At 37.4% G+C, this 8183-nt stretch overlaps 2 pseudogenes; both read left to right on the top strand.

Moving 5' to 3' along the window:
- Window positions 1-445: 445 nt before the first annotated feature.
- On the top strand, window positions 446-1716 carry LOC149207994 (small ribosomal subunit protein uS3y pseudogene; annotated as a pseudogene).
- Window positions 1717-2151: 435 nt separating this feature from the next.
- On the top strand, window positions 2152-3227 carry LOC149207993 (small ribosomal subunit protein uS3x pseudogene; annotated as a pseudogene).
- Window positions 3228-8183: the final 4956 nt, after the last annotated feature.

Below are 8183 nucleotides of genomic sequence, written 5' to 3'. Positions count from 1 at the left end.
AATAAAAAAATATTTATTTATGGAAATATTAAAAACTTATTATTAAAATATTGTATTTTAAATTTAAAAAATAATAATAATAATTATTAATTTATTAAAATGATTATCATTATAATCAATTTTTTACACTTCAACATTTTATAGTTAAGAAGACACGAGGCTATGTAATATATAAACAATCTTTGTGATATAAAAAATAATTATGCTTATAGGTGTTTCTTTTGCTAGTTTTGGGTGGGCAAACACTATTCACTCATCCAATAGGAGAGCTTGAATTTCGCCCTTCCAACCAATTAATTTTTTCCATGTGTTCAATCTCTCCATCTAATAAAAAATTTCCATGTGGCCTTTCACCCACATTCTGCCCATACTACCTATGATGGTTCTGTACTCATGCCATCCTTCGCCATATTCTCCCCATACTACCTCTAACGGTTCTGTACTCATGCCATCCTCCGCCATACCTATTTCTGCAACATTGCATCTGGTGAAGGCCGCGAGGGAGGAGGGAGTTCAAGAGAAGTTTGTCGGTACCTCTTACAAGTAGCAACAATGGCAAAACAGATGAGCAAGAAGTGAAAGTTTCTAGATTTAAGACATCTGTGGTTTATATCTTTTAATTTAGTAACTGGAGAATCCACAGTAATAACCATTTTTCATCAACGTTTCAAATCCCAACAGGGATCCATCATCAGAATATTCTTGAATGATGATAGTAGAAGAGCTTAAATGAGGGTATTAAATAGTTTTTAATAGTTTGAAGTGGTAAGATTAAATGAATGTCAACGGTTTTAATCATTTTGATTTATTATTATCCTATTTATTTATTTATTTATTTTTTAATTAATTTTAATAATTTTTAAATTAATTTTAAGAATTTTAAAGTATTTTTCAAAAGATTATTTATTAATGTAATAATAAAATACTTTTACTCCTTAATGTTAATGAATTAATAATAATTGATAATTAATAACTAATAATTAATAATAATGTTAATGTTAATAATTGATAATTAATAACAAATAATTAATAATAATATTAATGTTAATATATTAATAGTAATTAATAATTATTAATAATATTGATGTTATTAAAAATAAAATAAAAAATAAATAAATAGGATAATAATAAATAAAAATGATTAAAACAACCGACATTCATTTAATATTACCACTTCAAACTATTAAAAACTATTTAATACCCTCATTTAAGCTCTTCTACTATCATCATTCAAGAATATCCTGATGATGGATCCCTATTGGGATTTGAAACGTTGATGAAAAATGGTTATTACTGTGGATTCTCCGGTTACTAAATTAAAAGTGAAAGTTTGTTGTGGATGGTGTGTTTTTTGCTGAGTTGAACGAAGTCCTTATTTGCGAGCTTGTGGAGGATGGATACTCTGGCGTGGAGGTCCACGTGACTCCTATGCAAACAAAGATCATCATTCAGGCGACTCGTTCCCATAACGTTCTTGGCGAGAAAGGGAGGAGAATCAAGGAGTTGACATACGTTGTTAAAAAAAGATTCAATTTTCCCGGGGGCACTGTCGAGCTTTACGCCGAGAAGGTGAACAATAGAGGGATTTGTGCAATTGCTCAAGCTGAATCTTTACGCTACAAGCTGCTCGTAGGTCTTGCAGTTCGAAGAGCTTGCTATGGAGTGCTGCGGTTTATCATGGAAAGTGGTACTAAGGGTTGTGAAGTTCTTATTTGAGAGATTGTGGAGGATGGATACTCTAGCGTAGAGGTCCGCGTGACTCCTATGCAGACGAAGATCATCATTCAGGCGACTCGTACCCAAAATGTTCTTGGCGAGAAAGGGAGGAGAATCAGGGAGTTGACATTCGTTGTTTAGAAAAGATTCAATTTTCCCGGGGGAACTATCAAGCTTTAAGCCAAGAAGGTGAACAACATAAGGCTTTTTACAATTTCTCAAGCTGAATCTTTGCGCTACAAGCTTCTCAGAGGTCTTGCAGTTCAAAGATTGGGTGGCTGGGGCAGATGAATGGTTCTCCTTCCTTCCTAGAATGACTATATTTCCTACCTTTCTCTTTCAGGAACCTGTAGTGTTCACACCATCCTCGACAGGTTGGTTCCAATACCTTAACTTTAAGAGTGAACGAATGGAAGGTCGTAAGGGAGGAGGGAGTTCAAGAGAAGTTGGTCAGTACCTCTTACAAGCAGCAACAATGGCGAAACAGATGAGCAAGAAGTGAAAGTTTTTTGCAGATGGTGTGTTTTTTGCTGAGTTGAACAAAGTCCTTATTCACAAGGTTGTGGAGGATGGATAATCTGGCGTGGAGGTCTGTGTGATTCCTATGCAGACGAAGATCATCATTCGGGCGACTCATACCCATAATGTTCTTGGTGAGAAAGGGAGGAGATTCAGGGAGGTGACATCCGTTGTTCAGAAAATATTCAATTTTTCCTGGGGCACTGTCGAGCTTTACGCCGAGAAGGTGAAGAACAAAGGGTTTTATGCAATTTCTCAAGTTGAATATTTGTGCTACAAGCTACTCGGAGGTCTTGTAGTTCGAAGAGCTTGCAATGGAGTGCTGTGGTTTATCATGGAAAGTGGTGCCAAGGTTGTGAAGTTCTTATTCGTGAGCTTGTGGAGGATGGATACTATGGCGTGGAGGTCCACGTGACTCCTATGCAGAAGGAGATCATCATTTGGGCGACTCGTACCTAGAACGTTCTTGGTGAGAAAGGGAGGAGAATCAAGGATTTGACATCCATTGTTCAGAAAAGATTCAATTTTCCTAGGGGCACTGTCGAGCTTTACGCCAAGAAGGTGAACAACAGAGGGCTTTGTGAAATTACTCAAGTTGAATCTTTGCACTACAAGCTGCTCGGAGGTCTTGTTGTTCGAAGAGCTTGCTATGGAGTGCTGTGGTTTATCATGGAAAGTGGTGCTAAGGTTGTGAAGTTATTGTTAGTGGCAAACTTAGGGCACAACATGTTAAGTAAATGAAAATCAAGGATGGCTACATGATTTCTTCTGGTCAACCTTTTAATGAATACATTGATAAGGAAATTAGGCACGTTTTGTTGACATAGGGTGTTCTTGGAATTGAAGTGAAGATCATGTTGGATTGGGATCCTAAGGGCAAGCAAGGGCCAACAAAACCATTGCATGAATTGGTTACCATCCACACTCCCAAGGATGAGGAAGATTTCTCTTCCAAGCCAATCATTGGGAATGAAGTTAAAATATTGGATTAGCCCCTATTAATTTGCAGCGTTCCTCAGTTCATTAGATAGAGATCTTGGTATGCAGGGGGACATATATGGAGATTTATGGATGAAGATGCGCAGTCCAAAGGCGAAGGGAACATTACAATTGACTGAAGGGAACATTACAATTGAGATAAGGAGTTGGAACAATTGAGTATACCAGTTTACTAAAAGAAAGGGACCAAGAAGACCCTATGAATGAGGATGGGAATGTGGGTTAATATAAGCGCCAAGATCTACCCTAAACCTCACCCTGGGAACATCATCTGCATATTCAGATTACAAATCCTAAAACCAAAAAGCAAAGATTGATTTTACTTCTATGACTCAGGCCCTCACTCTTTGTTCGAGGTACCATAACTTGCAGTATTTCGAAGCGGGGTTCTAGATGGTGATTTAGAAGCATGGTTATTTTTTCTAGGTTAGATCCTCATGTTTTATTTTATTTTATTTTTAGGAGGGTTTGAGTGATGACTTGTTTATTATAGGTTTTATTCATTTATTTATTTTAAATGTACAATTTTTTTTTTGCAAAAGGTATTAATACTTGTGTGGCTTTCCTTATAGAAATAGTCAAGGGTTTTTCTAAGGGTTCGCGCTGAATCCAGGTTCATTTGACTATCACTTTTGGTTTTAATGGGCGCAAAAGCTTGTCATTTACCAACCCCTTTAGGTAATTCAAATGTCAAACCCTAGGTCGGGATTCACTTTCAATACCAATACTCATTTTCTCATTCTTGATTTATTGTTCTTTTTTGTGATTACAGGGTAGGACTGCGTGGTGAACTTGCTCGTTGTGGAACTCGCTCCAGAAGATCCAAGTGTACAACTCAATTTTCATGTTGTACATCATCACATCGCAATTATCAAAACTTGTGATTTGCAGGAAACTAATTAATTATGAATACCATACAACACTTAGAAACATTTAGCATTGTGAATAGCAAAAAGGCCTTACTAAGTCAGAACCAAAAATTTTATTACAAGAAGATCCGTGGCTATGATACACAATTTTCCCATAGTAAGTTAATATTCTGCAATCATCAAAGTCATGACTTGAACTAAAGAAGTAATGCATACTTTTCATAAAGGTAGTGTCAAAAATACTTTCTCTTCCATTTTACATATCAAATGTTTGATTTGAATTCAAATTTGGCGACGTTTGGAATTGGATTGGACTGATCCAAAATCGACTCTATAAAAATTCTGAGACAAAAGGCAACTGAAGGGAAAAATGACCGAGACCAAAAGGCAAGAGAAATCCATGAAAAGGATTAAAGCAAAATTGATGCAGCTAATTAAAAACCTCACCAACTATATGGCACTTCACATATTTAACAATTTAAATACCAAAAGCCCCCAACTAAGCCAGAACTAAAGACTTCAGTTCAGGAAGATCCAATGCTATAGTACAATCTTCACATTGTACATAATTATATCGCAATTATCAAAACTCATGATTTGCGCGAAAGTACTAAATTATGAACACCATATGGCACTAAACACATTTAACATTGTAAACAGTAAAAATGAAAACTTCATTACAAGATGGGCTATGATACAATTTCACATAGTAAATCAATATTTTACAATTATCAGAAATCACGACTTGCACTAAAGAATTTTAGCATGAATTTCCTGAGGCGGTGTCCAAAATACTTTTTCTTTCATTTTATATATCAAATATTTGATTTGAATTCAAATTGGATGACTATTGGAACTAAACATATCCAAAATCCGATCCACTGAATTCCTGTGATAGAAGGAAAAATGACCAAGCCCAAAAGGAAATCGAAACCCATGAAGAAGAATTAGCGCTGAATTGATCGAGTGTATACTCAAATCGCTAAAAAAATAAATTAAGACTTCAAACGGATAAATTGCCTAGGTTTGGGCACAGAACAATGAGAAATGATCATTTATGGTTGTCTTCATTATTTAAAGAATTAACTACCCACCATGCAAGCTCTTGCTTCTAGTCACAAAACACCCATAATTACTCTTGTAAACTTGTCCATATAGAATATCTTTTTCGATATCTGGCCATATTCTCAAATGCCACATAACAATTGGTGCACTTGGGGTTATCATCGTGTGGTGCAGGTAAATTCTCAGTGCAGACACAAACAATTCCTCTAGCCCGAGAGAGCGGGTCTAGCCACAAACAAACAATCTATGGAAAATATCCTTAAGCTAGAATCAATTAAGAGGGTCTACCTCCTAGAACACTATTATGCTTGGTGATGATCCTGCTTCCTCACTCTAGCTATATTCCACTTCCTTCCTTCGAATACTTGAAACAAGCAAACAACAACAACAATAAACACGATAGCATGCAATATTGGATTCAACCTACTTAATAGGTCAAGAAACATTAAGCCATAAAGATGTAAAATGATGCTTCATGTAGGAAATCAATCGATAGTTGCATTAATATAAATCAGAAAGAGATTACAACTGGTGCCTTGACATTGCTGGTCTCCTCCGACATATCTGGGTTCCCACACTTCTGCTAGCACTTCATGGATAGCCCCAACAATGGAAGTTTTGAGGTCTCTTTCTCTCTAGTCTCAAACCAAACCAAACCAAAATCACACTATTCTCCCTCAAACACACACTAGAAAGCTACAAGCTATAAATAACTTGCTAGTTATTCAAACTTGCTCCAAAACTCCAACTAGATTTTGCTTGGGAAAAAGAGAGGCTTATATAGCTTGGATGGATGAGAGATGGTTCCTCTCATCAAGAGAGAAGGTCTTATCTCTTCAAGTTGTTCCATCCTAATAGGGGAAAGGAGCCCAAACTGATTTCCTTGGCTTTATCTAGCCCAATTATCTATCAGACTTTCGTTACGAAGCTTCTAGACATGGAATCTTCAACTCCTTATTTAAAAAACCTTCCAAAAGAGGACCGACGCGACTCGAAAAGGGCTCAGTTGATCCGATTGACGTGAGGGATAGTTTTAACCTCTGTAAATTGGCGCGAGGAGAAAATTGGTCAGTAGATCCAGTCTTGTAAACTGGGATAGAAGGAAGATTCTTGGGAAATGATGCAAAGGGGAATTATTCTGCTCATGAAGAGGGACATACTGGGAGTTTCTTCATGATGGGAAAGCATGTCGGGTACACTGTAGAGGTCCTCCAGGATCATAGACGGGGAGTACAGGGACAGTGAAAAAATGTTGTGTAACAGATTCCCCCTAAAGTGTGAAGGCCAAACTAGAGTGAGGGGTGAAATGCTTTATAAGTGGAAGCGGGGAATCAGATTCCGTCATCAGAAAACCTACAAGCAAGCATAGATACATATAAATCACTGAAAACTATGAATAATGATATATGAATCGTGGTATGGACGCAACCATCCAGAGAATGATCATGTAAATGGATCCAAGGTATGGGCACATCCATCTTGTAGAAAGGATCATAATGAAATCAAGGTATGGTCGCAGCCATCCAATAATGAGAAGGATCACATATAACAACTCATGGTATGGTCGCATCTATCCATTTGAAAGAGACATGTATATCAACCTGACCATGTCACATCGCCTCGCAACCTGGACTTGTTTAATCTTATCCCAAGGTCTTGCGCTCCAAACAACCCAATCAAAGTACAAATCCTAACATGTGAACGAATGTGTTGAAGTCGAACATGCTAGGAAGTCGCTTGATTACTGGTCAATGATGTGAACTATTAACAAGCGCGAGAGAAACAACCAATAATGAAAATGGATCTCAAGGTACAGGCAGCACAATTAATGGAATGTGAATAAAGGAACTGATGTCAAACACCCGTGAAATCACCTGATCGAAAGCCAATGATGTGAACTTGTCATCGAGTGTGAAGAAATTGCCATTAGGGTATGCAAGCTCTAAGGTACTGAAAGGGAGTCTCTTGGTCAGCTTCCTGGATGATGAGCTAAAGTCGGAAGGAAGCGACCATGTCAAAGGAGGGCCATGATGTATCCCACATCATTGACACGAGACAAAGGGATGCAAATGATTTCAGATGATATAGAGAATCAGAAGTATGTGTAACTGTAGAAGGACTGACTCTTGAACATATCAGAGACACGATTCCAGAATTTGACAGTTGTTGGATCTATAGGATTGGTGGTCATGATGACGTTGAAGAGATCAAATGGAAGGAAAAAATGAGTGACCCAACCTAGGAAGGTCAAATGAAAAGGGGGATATCTCAACCCGAAATGAAGCAGAGAGTGTCATGTTCAAGAGTGAGTTGTCGACACGATTGATCGAATTTCCAAATTTTCCCACACCATTTCTGGAAGGTACCCCAATTATTTTTTATCACAAGTTTAAAGGGGATAGCATATGCTTGCACTGTAAGTTCATCCTTCAGACGAATCCGACCTAGTAAGTTTAATGAGCCCTAGGAAGGAGAAGCTCAAGTTCATCATGGCGACGAATCCAATGCCGTTTAATGTTTTAATGAGTCCAACAAAGGTGTAACTCTGTCTTTTTCATGTTTAGAGAGTTTGAAAAAGACACGGAAAAGAAAACTCCACATGGTCCCTTTTCATACATTTATGTCTCTCGAGCCCGAAAAGGTAGAAAACGATACTCAAGAGAACTGCTTGACCATTTCAGTCAAGGAGTACCTTTTTCGTAAATAGTAATCCTAGCCCGAAAAATGGGTAAACATATACTGGGTGCACAAAGTTTCGTAGCCTTTTACGAGTTCAAAATGACAAGGGCTTGGTAATCTTTCATGTTTAAAGAGTCGGAAAAGAACTTGAAAGTAGACCCCCCATTTTATTCTCTTTTACAAGTCAAAAAGGGAAAAATACTCGGCAATCTTTTCATTTGAGTTTTACGAGTCAAGAAAAGAGCTAAAATATGACTCCAGTACCATCATCGACAATCCGTCACTTGTCGCTGCACAAGAAAGGTAAATGCATTATCCAGTTCTGAGGCAAAATAG

This window comes from Pinus tabuliformis, chromosome 1_2 (assembly GCF_031772625.1).
Source record: "Pinus tabuliformis cultivar Carrire ecotype Pingquan chromosome 1_2, CPIR1, whole genome shotgun sequence".
Lineage (NCBI taxonomy): Eukaryota > Viridiplantae > Streptophyta > Pinopsida > Pinales > Pinaceae > Pinus > Pinus tabuliformis.
This window is presented reverse-complemented; position numbering and strand designations above follow the sequence as displayed.